Source organism: Solanum dulcamara, chromosome 9 (assembly GCF_947179165.1).
Source record: "Solanum dulcamara chromosome 9, daSolDulc1.2, whole genome shotgun sequence".
Taxonomy (NCBI): Eukaryota; Viridiplantae; Streptophyta; class Magnoliopsida; order Solanales; family Solanaceae; genus Solanum; species Solanum dulcamara.
Genome location: NC_077245.1, coordinates 34643348 through 34657046, shown reverse-complemented (window position 1 = coordinate 34657046; position 13699 = coordinate 34643348).

Here is a 13699-nt window from a genome sequence, read left to right as displayed (position 1 = left end):
CCAATTGCATGAATTTCAAGTAAATTGCTTATGTATTCATATTTTTATCTTAATTTCAAGTATAAGCTATGTTCATGAATTTCAAGTATGTAAGCATGTTTCATGAATAAGGGTGACCTAATAACCTAATGATGTCTCATGAAAAGGATTTGTAATGATGGAAGGCCTACACCCACATTACATGAATCACATGATAATGAGTTATTCTTATGAAAAAGTTTAAGAAGTATGATTATGAAATGCCTATGATTTATGATATGATATGTATTCAGTGGAATGTTGACTTAGCACCAAGAGGACTTTAAGGTGGGGACTCGACCCAAGGGGTCCCTAGTAGCAATCTCTAGTCCCTTAGCTACATTGCCACTGTAGGTTGTCAATATGGCCTAGCTAGTGGATACAAATATAGCATATATTCATGTTATACGGAGTCTACCTTGGCATGGTCTTAATTTTGGTTACAATTATCTCCCACATACATATAGTTCTTATGGAAATGAATTTTTTTTGCATTAACCAATGAGTTTAATGTTCTAATGTTTTAATGACTTATTTCAGGTTTTAGAAATATTGGTCTTGCATCTCATGATTCATATTGACTACGTACTATATTTATTGTTCATGCATCTTCTCACATACTTAGTGCATTCCATGTATAAATTCATATTTTTTGCCTATATTGTATCATAATGTAGGGTCCGACAATCACATTTATCCTCCTCCCACTCGTGGCAAGAGTAATCATATTTTTGTACTTATGGTGAGTCCTTAAATTCTGAGGACATGACACTTTATTTTCTTTTGAGTTGTGAATTCCTTGGTCGTTATATTGGATGAGCTAGGAGCTTGTTTTATGCCCCAATCTAGTAGTAGAGCCATGTTAGATAGTACGAGTCTAGGTTGTCGCATTTTTATTTTTAGACTTATGCTTTCGTTGAGATTTGCTTCCGTATCTTTGATCTTGCTTATTTACTTCATTTAACTTATGTATACTCATTAATGACATGCTACGAGTCTTGGTTGGAGTCTTTCGGGATTCTAATAGTAGTGTCATAGGCCCTAGTCCAGATCATGACATCATGTATCAATTGTTGTGGTTGGCTATTTTTGAATCTGTTATGATTTGGGATAGATTGGGAAGAAGAAAATTTAAAATTTGAATTATTTAAATCTGTTTCAATTTTTGGGAGAGATTAATATTGATTTATTTTGCGTGATATGTGGAACTGACATTTAATTTTACATTTGAATATCTTTTTAAACTCAACAAACAAGTTGTCTAATGTATCAACATTTATGTATCCGGTATGGTATGTATCCGGGTGACACAAATTTTGTGGGATTTTTTATAAATTAGAAATGGATAGGGATAGAATATAATTTGCTCCTTACACTATGTGATTCCTAAATTTTTTACTAATTTTAACTTTCAAAACATATAGCTCTAAATAATGAAACTAAATATAGTAAACATGAGACCATTTGTTTTAGTGCAAAATTTTAAAATAATTTTTATTTGATAAAATAAATACGAAGACAATTTCTTTGAGCCTAATAGTTACTACTTTATCATTATTAGAATCTAAATCAAGACAAGAACACCACCACTACTCGTTCATTTTAAGAGATAAATTAATTAAAAAAATCACCAATTAGAGTTATCTTCATTCATTATATAGAGATATAACACTTAACCCAATATTTATTTCAATCAATTATGAATAAAAAATATTATAAGAAAAATTATCACGTAATTAAATCAAATTCTATAAGTAAATTAAATAAATAAGGTAAAGTTGAACCTATAATGAAGAAATGAAGTACGGCAAAATCTTGACTGAAACTCGATTAGAACAGCCATAAATCTTTTTTGTAAGTTAATATCTTTTGTGAGTTGTATGGAGTGCTATATGTATTGTGTTGGTATAGAAATAATAAGAAAATAAGAAAAAATGTGAATGTGTTGTCCCTTCTTTTTTTGTGCTAGTTTTTTTTTCTTCTATTGTACAAGTGGTGAGTCCCTTTTTTTTTGCTATGCGATTTTGCAACACCCCCAAAAATATTGTATATGGTGTTCCAATTCTTGATGAAAATTATACTGCTTCTGTATTTTTGGCATAACATTTCATAGGATGGTCTAAATTACGTGATTCAATTTCTAAAAAACGCCAACATCATTGCCTACTACTTTTGTGAAGACCATATCTCAAGAATCGGAGGCTAAGTATGTCAAATAAATTAATTTTTGCAAGACCTGGTCCTGTGATGAAATGAAGTGTTTGTAGAAGAAAACTCATATCTCACTGTAGTATGTTCTCATTCAATTGATTCTAAAATAAAACGAAAGGAGACTTCTAGAGCTACAATTCATATGAAGACACCAAATCCTAATTAAGAAGTTATCTTATTCAAACGTAGCTCTGAAAAAAGGTATTCCATAAAAAAAAATCATCTCACCAACCGTGGAAGATCTAGATCAATTTGACATCATCCATGACATCAATAGTCCTCCATTTGACATCACCCATTACATCACAATCCTCCATTAAATTGTTATTTTTCTTTATAATTATTTTAATTATTGTTAGGTCCCTTCTTTACACCTAGAAATACCCACCTTATTTCATCATTTTGTTCATTAAGCTTTCTCAAATAACTCTTCTCTCTATACACTTTTTTACTCATTCTCAAAATATATTTTGAGTTCTTATTAGTGTATAAATACTATGTTGGTGATTCATCTGCTATGGGTTGTACAGAAAATGCTCCGACAAGGAGAAAATGCTAGGATTCAAGAGTGTTCATTAAGTGCTTGATTCTGAGTAAGCTTCAGATTCCAGATTTGTAAGGCTTCAATGAGAGTATTCCTTTCAATCTCATGCCTAAATTATTTTGATTATATGATAAATTATATTTATTTACCTATTCTTTTTAACTTTTACTCTAAGGTATGTGGGTGTTTATCCATTGGTGTTTTTTCATCCATGTAGTTCAAAACACTTTCAACTAAATCTCTTAATTTCAAGTAAGATTTTCTTATGGGTAATTCTTATTTCTACTTAATAGCATGGATCATGGTTCAACTCATGATTATTTTTCTATTTTGATACAAAATAATTTCATATGTATGAATTAATGGTTTGCAAGTAATATCTCTATTTATCTATTTAAAGGTTCTTGAAATTCATGGTGGATTATTTAAATCATGATTTTTAATTAATTAATTTCAAAGTATTTATGCATAATTGCAATTACATACATGTTTGAAAGTTGAAGTGATTTAAAACCACCTACTTTTACTATATTTTCAATGAAGTTTGATTTGAAAGCTTTGATTCTAAATAAATTTTTATGAAGGAAATGTCTTTGATCAAAATAGAGTCCTATAAAATAAAAAAATGATGAAATGCTATGAATGATGGATTCTTTATGTGATAAGGACAATTCTTGCACATTTGAATCAATAAAGGTTTTAATTATCTATTCCACCGAATGTGATATTTTGAATTTTCAAGCTATATTCTATGACTATTTTGAAGTATTAAACTATTCCGTGGATTAACTTAGCACCGAATGGGGCTATTGAGGTTAGATTCGGTACGAAAATCCTAGTAAAAACCCCTTGTCTCATTAATTATGTGTCAATATAGGAGACCTTGTAGGCTCAGGCGAATGGATCAATTAAAGCCCTTAAAGTTAAAGTTAAAGAATAAATTTAAAGTTTACGGAGATATACCCTGCAAGTAGACTCTTCGGCCAATGTAGGAGGTTATGTTTGATTTCATGTAATAGCTCACATGGTCTTAATATCGGTTATAGTCAACTCCCCACAAATGAATGTTTCAAATACTATTTATATGATTAATCATGCATGTATATATCCATATATGTATGATTTAAATTCTATCTACTTGATTTCTTATGCATGCACTCATTTATGTACTTTACCTTATAAATGTCCTAAATATTTTACTTTGTAATGCATGCCTACATACTTAGTAAATTCAAAATACTAATGGATACTATTTTGCCTACATGATATCACCATGTAGGGACCGGTCCTCCTCCACGTGGCTAGCTGAGATTTATTTTGAAGGATATTTTGGTGAGTTCCCATGTTCCAGGAACAATACTCATTTATCATTCTAGCTTATGATATTTCGAGATCTTTAGACACTTACTATGGCATTTCTTTCTATTATTATTGAGGGTGAGCTAGAGACTTGTCTTACCCCCATTAAATCTAAAGTTAGAGGCATTGTTGGAAATATGTAAGTTGAAGATTTACTATTATGATTTTTTTTGTTTATTTTTTGTCATTACCTATGAAAGACTAAAAGAAATGCTAAGAGGTTTGTTTGAGGTACTTTTGGGTTCCTCATTCTCCATGTCTCATCTATGCCCCAGGCTTGGATCGTGACAAACTTTGTATTAGAGCCTGAGGTTTTGAATGGTCCTCGGAGTTCAACATACCGTGTCAAATAGGATCTTTTTCATGGTTTTGAAGCACGCCATAACTATGAATAGGAAACTATGGTAAGTTTAGGAAAGTTTTTACTTTTTTTCAAATTCATGTTGTGCCTTAGAGTGTCCTAATCTTACGTCTAACTAACGAACCATTTCGTGTTCTCTAGATAATGACTCATGGAAGAGCACCTCTAAGAGCAAGGGTTAACAATGAGGACCAAGCTCCTCCTATTCCCGATGACCTACATCATGAGAAAGGGGTAACCCATGTCGAGTTTTTCAATATTATTACATTGTTGGATCAATTTGTAGACAACCAAGGGCATCAAGGTGTTCCTCATCCCTAAATGCAAAATCCAACCTCGAGGATTTGGGATTTTTAAAGGATGAATCCGCAAGATTTCAATGGTTATAAACTATATGAGGACCCTATAAATTTCATTGATGAGGTGTACTGGATTTTGGCTATAATGGGTGTGCCACCGAATGAGAAGGCCGAGCTAGTGTCCTATCAACTCAAAGATATGGCTCGAGTTTGGTACAAACAATGGGTTTTTGAGAGGGATAAAGAAATGGGGCCGATAGGATGGAAAGAGTTAAAAGGTGCCTTCCTAGACTGCTTCTTCCCATTGGAGCTAAGGGAGGCCATAATTGAAGAGTTCATCAACCTCTGTCAAGGGAATACGAGCATAAGGAAGTATGCCCTCAAATTCACTAAGTTGTCAAAGTATGCTCCCTTTATGGTCTCCAACCCAAGAGCTAGGATGAGAAAGTTTATTTTCGGTGTCTCAAGCTTGGTGTCCAAGGAGTGAAAAATGGCCATATTTGTCAAGGAGATAGACATCTCTCGGTTAATGACTTACGTGAAACAAATTGAAGAAGAGAAGTTGAGAAAGAAATCAAGGGGGTTCAAAAAGGCTAGAGTGGATGGTAAAGGGTTTAATCCTTAAAAGTAAGGTTATGGTAACAATGGCAAAAGCCAAGGTGGGCAACGGTTTTTGGGACACGTTTCCACCAATACTCCTTCTCCAAGGTTCAACAAGGACAAGGGTGCTACCCTAATGGTTCCAAGAGAGAATGTTGGTGCTCAAACATTCCCCGCTTATAAGAAATATGGAAGTACTTATAAAGGGCAATGAATAGCCTCGTCCAATGCATGCTTCAAGTGTGGTAAGTTGGGACACCATGATAGGGATTGTAGAGGTAGTGGTGGTAGGCCTCAAGGACAAATTTCTGATGGTCAACAAGCCCAAGAAGGTAGCCAACGCACCAAGCATTTTTATGCCTTGCATGGTAGACAAGAGGTTGAGGACACACCCAATGTCGTTATTTGTATGTTAAAGGTGTTTGCTTTCCATTTGTATGAATTATTAGATCCGGATGCAAATTTATAGTTTGTTACTCCATTCTTTGCTAATAGGTTTTATGTATCACCCAAAATATTATTAGAGCCTTATTTGGTGTCTACCTTCATTGGTGAATCAGTTATTGCTGGAAAGGTCTATACGGGTTATCCCATATCTATCTTGCATAAAGTTATTCTTTGTGATGTCATTGAGATTGACATAGTATATTTTTATGTCATTCTTGGGATGGAATGGTTACATGCATCTTATACTTTCATAGATTGTAGGACTCATTGAGTCAAGTTTCAATTTACATATGTGTCTGTTATTAAATGGGAGGGTCATGATTCGATAGTGAAGGGTAAGTTCATTTCTTATCTTAAGGCTTGAAAATTTATTGATAAGGGTTGTATTTACCATATTCTGAAGGTTAGGGATGTCGACTCCAAAATTCCTCTCTTTGAGTCAGTTCCCATAGTCAATAAGTTCCCCAATGTCTTTCCCGATGACCTTATTGGTGTCCCGCTGGAAAGGAAAGTTGATTTTGGTATGGATCTCCTCCCCGATACCCAACCTATTTATATTCCTCCTTACCGGATGGCCCCGATAGAATTGAAAGAGTTGAAGGAACTATTAAAGGACTTGTTAGAAAAGGGGTTCATAAGGCCAAGTATTTCGCCATGGGGTTCTCCCATTTTATTTGTGAGAAAGAAGGATGAGTCGCTTCAAATGTAAATAGATTACCAACAATTAAATAAGATGACCATTAAGAACAAGTACCCAATCCCTCAAATAGATGACTTGTTGGATCAATTATAAGAGGCAAGTCACTTCTCCAAGATTGACCTTGAAAGGTTCTTAAACTTCTTAGAAGTCACCATGTAAGCCGGATAATCTATAACGCTACCAAACAACTCTAAGGAAGGGAGAATGTGACACCCCATAGTAGAGAAGATTGGAACTATGGTTATAAGAATACGGAAGAAGTTGGAGGCCAAGTAATGAGTCATAGGACTTGACTTACGTACATAAGCTACCAACTTAAAAATCTTACATTCTTAAGCTACTTGAGTTCATACCAAGCTTACGTAGTAAGGATTACATAAGTTCGTAAAGTAAGACGAGATTACGAACCCACGAGGAGGAAAAGAAGGTGACACATGGAAGAAAGAGGGATTGCCATGTGGAAGCAGCTGGAAGTGTCATGTGGCAGCAGCTGAAGCAAGGGGGTGAGCCCCCACATGCCATATGGCAGCCCCTAAGTGGATGAGGTAATGTGTTGGCCACTAAGGACTTGAAAAGTGTTACCCCCTAAGGTAGCCTATATATATATATATATATATATATATATATATATATATATATATATAATGATTCATTCTTATCTACAACCAAATTCATTCTTATCTACAAACTTCTAGAGAAAAAAAGAAAAGAAGAGAAACCTTGAGATAGAGAAGAGAGAGCCACGGGTTGGAGAAAAAAAAGGGTAGGTCCTCCGATTTCATTCTATTAATTAATTATATAGGGTATATCACGATGATATGAAGGTGTTATTAATGTAAATTTATGATTTGGGGCAGCACCAAAAGGACAACAGGCACCCACAAAGTTTTAGTCACGCTAAAGAAACTTCTGAGGTGAGTTTGGCGAGTTTTAGGCAAGGTAAAGTTTTCCCTTTCAAATTGGAGTTTATAATGATTTTATGAGGTATATTACATGTGTTAAATAAGGTTTTAAGTAGAAAAATTGCATAAGGATGCTTGACGTTAGAAACGAACTAAATTGAAGTCGTTATTGTTAAATCGAAGTCGGGTAGTGTGTTGTGATTGTGGTGTTGCGATTGCAGCTAGTTTAATTGCGTGGTGAAGGGATGGAAGTTGTTTTAAAAAGTGTGTGGTTGCTTCTGGTTTAAGCCACATGACCCACGTTTCATATTGTTAAAGGTTTTATGAAATAAAGATTAAAAACTCTATTTTTGTATCGTAGTTAAGCCAGTTGTTTGGAGTTTGTATTGTGTAAAGTTGAAGTAATTTACTTGTAAATATGCTGCTGGTTGTTGATATTTTTTCTGAGTTGAAATCTCAGAGATGCTGAAGTTATAGGGAACATGCTGTCGAATTTTCAGTAACTTCGGAGCTAGTAATAAGCTAGTTAAGGGAAATGGATATGGAAATGATTCCTATGGATACATGGTTGTAGAGTTAGAAATTGTAAAGTGAAAGGTTATTAATATTAGTATTACTCTCATGTTAAATAGGTTCAAAAGACGATGAGGCGAACGTGGTTAAGAGTAATCCATAAGAGGTATGTAAAGCTACCCCTTTCTTCTCTTGGCATGTTTTGAGATAAGTATTACATGATGTAATTTTTGGGGGTTATCCCATCCATAAATCTCCGAGAATGATTTATTACTCTTATCTACTTCCTAATATTAGAACTTCCATACTAATGGAGCTATGGCTCTCAAGCCTTCTATATGATAGAGAGTAGTAAAAATGTGAAGCTATCTTTATTTCTTTGGCATGGTCTTTATGAAACAAATATATGATTTTTATATGCTTCCAAGTATGTTCCTATTCTTAGAGCCACTTGGATGGCCAATGTTTTAGATTTCCAGAGGTTCTATTTTGATGCAATCTATAGTAACATTCAAAAGGTACTTGATATGGCGCTTCTCTTGATTTTTGAATGATAGCTCATTTTGATCATTTCATCGAGTCTCAAATATGATTTAAACTGTATTTAATTTATCACTACTCTATTTGTGGATGCCTCAATGCTTCCTTCACTGAGCCTGAGCCAGGAGATACATGATCATGCATACTTCTCTGCCTTGTTCGCCATGCCCAGATGTGAGGGGGCAGGTATGCCCTATACATGGGTTGTGGAGTTATGCTATGCCATGTACACATATGTTGATGTCTAATGATATAATATAATATGATATGGCCATCTGATATGATATGATTTATTACGGAGATATTCCCTACTCTGGAGTTATGTTGTGCTGTGGCGCCGGTGATGGGATGGCGACCATATTTTGTTCACCGCATCCCATAATGGGGCCGGCTATGACATATGTTTTTCCGAAAACATTATCTGTGTTTGTGCTAAGTATTTTGACATTCTGGATATTTTGCTCATTTTCTGCACATTCTGTTCTGGTTATGACTTTATTTATTACAGTCTATGCTTTACATATTTACTACATTTTCCGTACTAAGCCTCTTTCCTCGGGGGCTGCATTTCATACCCACAGATACAAACGTTTGAGTTATCGATCCGCTTGCTTAGGACATCCACTCTGCTGTTTGATAGTGCTTCTTTGTCTAGAGCCCATATTTTGGTATTGACCTTTCTGTAGCCTATATGTATACGTTGGTCAGGGGTACGACGGGGAGCTATCCTATCACATAATTCAGCTATTATTCTGTAGAGGTCTGTAGACTTGTGTTGTGGGTTTTGTATATGTTCTATGGGTCCGGTATATGTGTTCTTGACTTTTATGTTCCATGACAGTCTTAACAACCTTTGTGTGCTACATCTATTTTCATGTTCTCCTTAGCAACCTTATTTGATTTCTATATTTGTTTCTTCTGCTAACATGCTAAGTGGGGATAATGGTACGTATGAATGCCCAGCTCAGGCACTAGTCGCGGCCTACGAAGTGGGTCATGATAGACCTTTAGTCCGGCTATCACCAACTAAGGCTGAGGTAGTGTGACATTCCTAAAATGGATTTCCAAATAAGGTATGGGCACTTTGAGTTTGTGGTTATGAGTTTTGGGTTAAAGAATCACCGGCGGTGTTCATTGACTTGATGAATAGGGTGTTCAAACCTTACCTTGATAATTTTATCGTGGTCTTCATTGCTGATATTTTAATTTACACTCGAGATGAGTAAGAACATAGGAATCACTTGAGAGTTGTGCTTCAAACATTGAGGGATAGTCAATTGTTTACAAAATTTAGTAAGTGTAAATTTTGGTTGAAGGAGGTGGCATTTCTTGGTCACGTAGTGTCCGGTGTTGGGATCAAGGTTGATCCTAAGAAAATAGAGGCAATTAAGAATTGGCCTATACCGTTGTCTCCTTCAGACATTAGGAGCTTCTTGGGTCTAGCCAGGTGCTATAGAAGGTTTGTCAATGTGTTTTCTTCCATATCATCTCCTATGATGAAATTGATCCAATGGAAAGCTAAATTCATATGGATAAATAAGTGTGAGAATATTTTCTAGACCTTAAAAGATCGACTTACCTCCGCTCTAATTTTGACTTTACTAGAAGGATTAGAAGGGTTTGTGGTTTATTATGATGCTTCAAATAATGGTTTACGTTGTGTCTTAATGCCAAATGGAAAGGTCATAGCCTATGCTTCTAGGCAATTAAAGGTGCATGAGCATAACTACCCTACCCATAACCTTAAATTGGCGCCCGTTGTTTTTTCTTTGAAGATTTTGCGGCATTACCTCTATGGGTAGCATGTGGATGTGTATACCAATCATAAAACTCTTCAATATGTGTTCACCCAAAAGGACCTTAATCTAAGGCAAAAGAGATGGCTAGAACTTCTTAAGGATGACATTACTGTGCACTATCATCCGGGTAAAGCCAATGTGGTTGCCGATGCACTTAGTAGAGTGTCTATGGGGAGTGTGGTCCATGTTTATGAAGGAAAGAGGTAGTTGGTGAAATAAGTTCACCAGTTGGATAGATTAGAAGTGAAGTTATGTGGTATCGATGATGGTGGTATGGTTGTTCAAAATGAGTCTGAATCCTCTTTGGTGGTGGACGTTAAGTCAAAGCAAGATCTTGACCCAACGTTTATTGATTTAAAAAAATTGGTGAAGGAAAAGAAGGTAGAGGTTTTTTCCCAAGGGGGAGATGGGGTTCTATACTACCAAGGTCGGCTATGTGTTCCGGATGTGGATGGTCTAAGGATTTTGATCTTGTGGAGGCCTATAATTCTAAATACTCTATTCATCCCTATTTGATGAAAATTTACCGAGACTTAAAAAGAGTTCTATTGGTAGGGTGGCATGAAGAAGTACAGAGAAAGGTTCGTTTCCGAATTGCCAACAAGTGAAGGCCGAACATCAAAGGCTAGGTGGCCTAGCCTTAGAAATTGAAATCCCTACTTGGAAGTGGGAAGATATGAATATAGATTTTGTAGTGGGTTTGCCTCATACCAGGAAGCGTCATGATTCGATTTGGGTAATTATTGATAGAATGACTAAGTCGGCTCATTTCCTATCTGTTAAGACTTTTTATAGTGCCAAAAACTATGCCAAGTTATATATTTGGGAGTTGGTGAGGTTGCATCGTGTGCTGTTATCCATTATTTCAGATAATGGTACCTAATTCACTTCTAACTTTTGGAGATCATTTCAAAAGGGCCCTATACTAAGGTAAAATTGAGCACCGCATTCCATCCTCAAACCGATGGGAAAGCCGAAAGGATGATTCAAACACTAGAGAATATGTTAAGGGCTTGTGTGTTGGAGTTTAGAGGAAATTGGTATAATCATCTACCACTCATCGAGTTTACCTATAATAATAGTTACCACTCAAGTATTGAGATGGCACCATTTGAGTTTACCCGGTTGGTTAGTTTAAAGTGGGTGAGATGACCTTGTTAGGCCTAGATTTGGTACTTGATGCTTTAGAGAAGGTGAAGATCATTAGAGAAAGGTTCAAGATGTCTCAAAGTCGTCAAAAGTCCTATTTCGACACTAGAAGAAGGGATCTTGAGTTTAATGTGAATGATTGGGTGTATCTAAAGGTTTTACCCATGAAGGGTGTGGTTCGGTTTGGTAAGGAAAGGGAAATTGAGCCCAAGGTATTTAGGGCCTTATAGAATTGTGAGAGATGTTGGCAAGTTTAAGTATGAGTTAGAGTTTCCATTGGAAATGACCATGGTTCACCCAGTGTTCCATGTGTCTATGTTGAGAAAATGTGTGAGTGATCCTAGTTCCATTGTTCCTTTGGGAGTAGTGAATGTTGAAGAAAATATAACTTATGAAGAAGTCCTGGTTGAAATTTTGGACCGGCAAGTTAAGAGATTGAGGTACAAAGAAGTTGCATCTGTTAAAGTCCTTTGGAGGAATCAACAAGTTGAAAGTGTTACATGGGAAGTATAAGCGGATATGATTAAGCGATATGCTTATTGTTTTCCCTCTACCCAAACCTAAGGTATTAAGCTGTCCTTGCTCAATTACTTGAAATCCTTATATTTGAACTTTTCTTGTCATATGTTTGCAAAATTATGAAATATGTTTCGAACGTGTTTTAAATTGCACTATTGCATTAATGATGAGTTGTTGGTTTACACTCTATTCTACTCAATCTATGTCTTTCCTCATTCAAGGACGAATGTTCCCAAGGGGGAGATAATGTAACACCCCCTAAAAACGTGTATATGGTGTTCCAATTCTCAACAAAAATAATACTGTTTCTGTATTTTGGGTATCATTTTTCATAAGTTTGTCTAAACTAGTTGCTTCAAATTTTGTAATAACTCCAACATCACTAACTACAACTTTTGTGAAGACCATAACTTCTGAATCAAAGACTAAGTAGGTCAAATAAATTAATCTTTGCAAGACCTGGTGCTCTGATTAAATAGAGTATTTGTAGATGAAAAGTCACATGTCACAGTAGGATGATCCCATTTAGTTGATTCTTAAACGATATGAAAGAATACTTCTAGAGCTACAATTCATACAAGAAACCAAATCCTAATTAGGGAGTTCTCTTATTCAAATGTAGCTCCGAAAAAAGGTATTCTGTCAAAAAAAAATTCATCTCACCAACCATGGAAGATCTAGATCCATTTGACATTACCCATGACATCAATAGTCCTCTATTTGACATCACTCATGACATCACAATTCTCCATTAAATTTTCAGATTTTTTTAATAATTATTTTAATTATTGTTAGGTCTCTCATTCACACCTATAAATACCCATCTTATTACATTATTTTGTTCATCAATATTACTCACGAAACTCTTTTATCTATACACTTTTTTACTCATTATCAAAATATAGTTTTAATTCTTAGTAGTTTAGAAATAATATTTCGATGATTTATAACTCTGGCTAGTACATAAACCACTCTGGCGAGGAGAAAATGCTAGGATTCAAGAGTGTTTATTAAGTCTTTTGATTTTGAGTAACGCTTCATATTCCAGGTATGTAAGGCTTCAATGAGAGTATCCCTTTCACTCTCATGCCTAAAGTATTTTGATTATATGATAAATTATATTTATTTTCTTTAAGCTTTACTTTAAGTTATGTGGATTTTTATCCATGGGTTCTTCCACCTATGTAGTCCAAAACTCTTTCAATTAAATCTCTTAATTTCAAATAATATTTTCGTATGGGTAATTCTTATTTCTACTTAATAGCATGAATCATGGTTAAACTAATGATTATTAGTCTATTTAGATGCAAAATGATTTCATATGTATGAATTGATAGTTTGCAAGTAATTTCTCTATTTATCTCTTTAAAAATTCTTGAAATTCATGGTGCGTTGTTTAAAGCATGATTTTTATTTAATGAATTTTAAAGTATTTATGCATAATTTCATTTACATACATGTGTGAAAGTTGAAGTGATTTAAACCCACCTAGTTTTACTATATTTTCAAAGAATTGTGACTTGAAAGCTTTGACTCCTAATAAATATTTATGAAAGCAATGTCTATGATCAAAATGGAGTCTTATAGAATAAAAAAATGAGGAAATGCTATGAATGTTGGATTCTTTATGCGATAAGGACAATTCTTACATATTTGAATTACTAAAGGTTTTAATGAGTTATTCCATTGAATGTGATGTTTTGATTCTCAAGCTATATGCTATGACTATTTTGAAGTA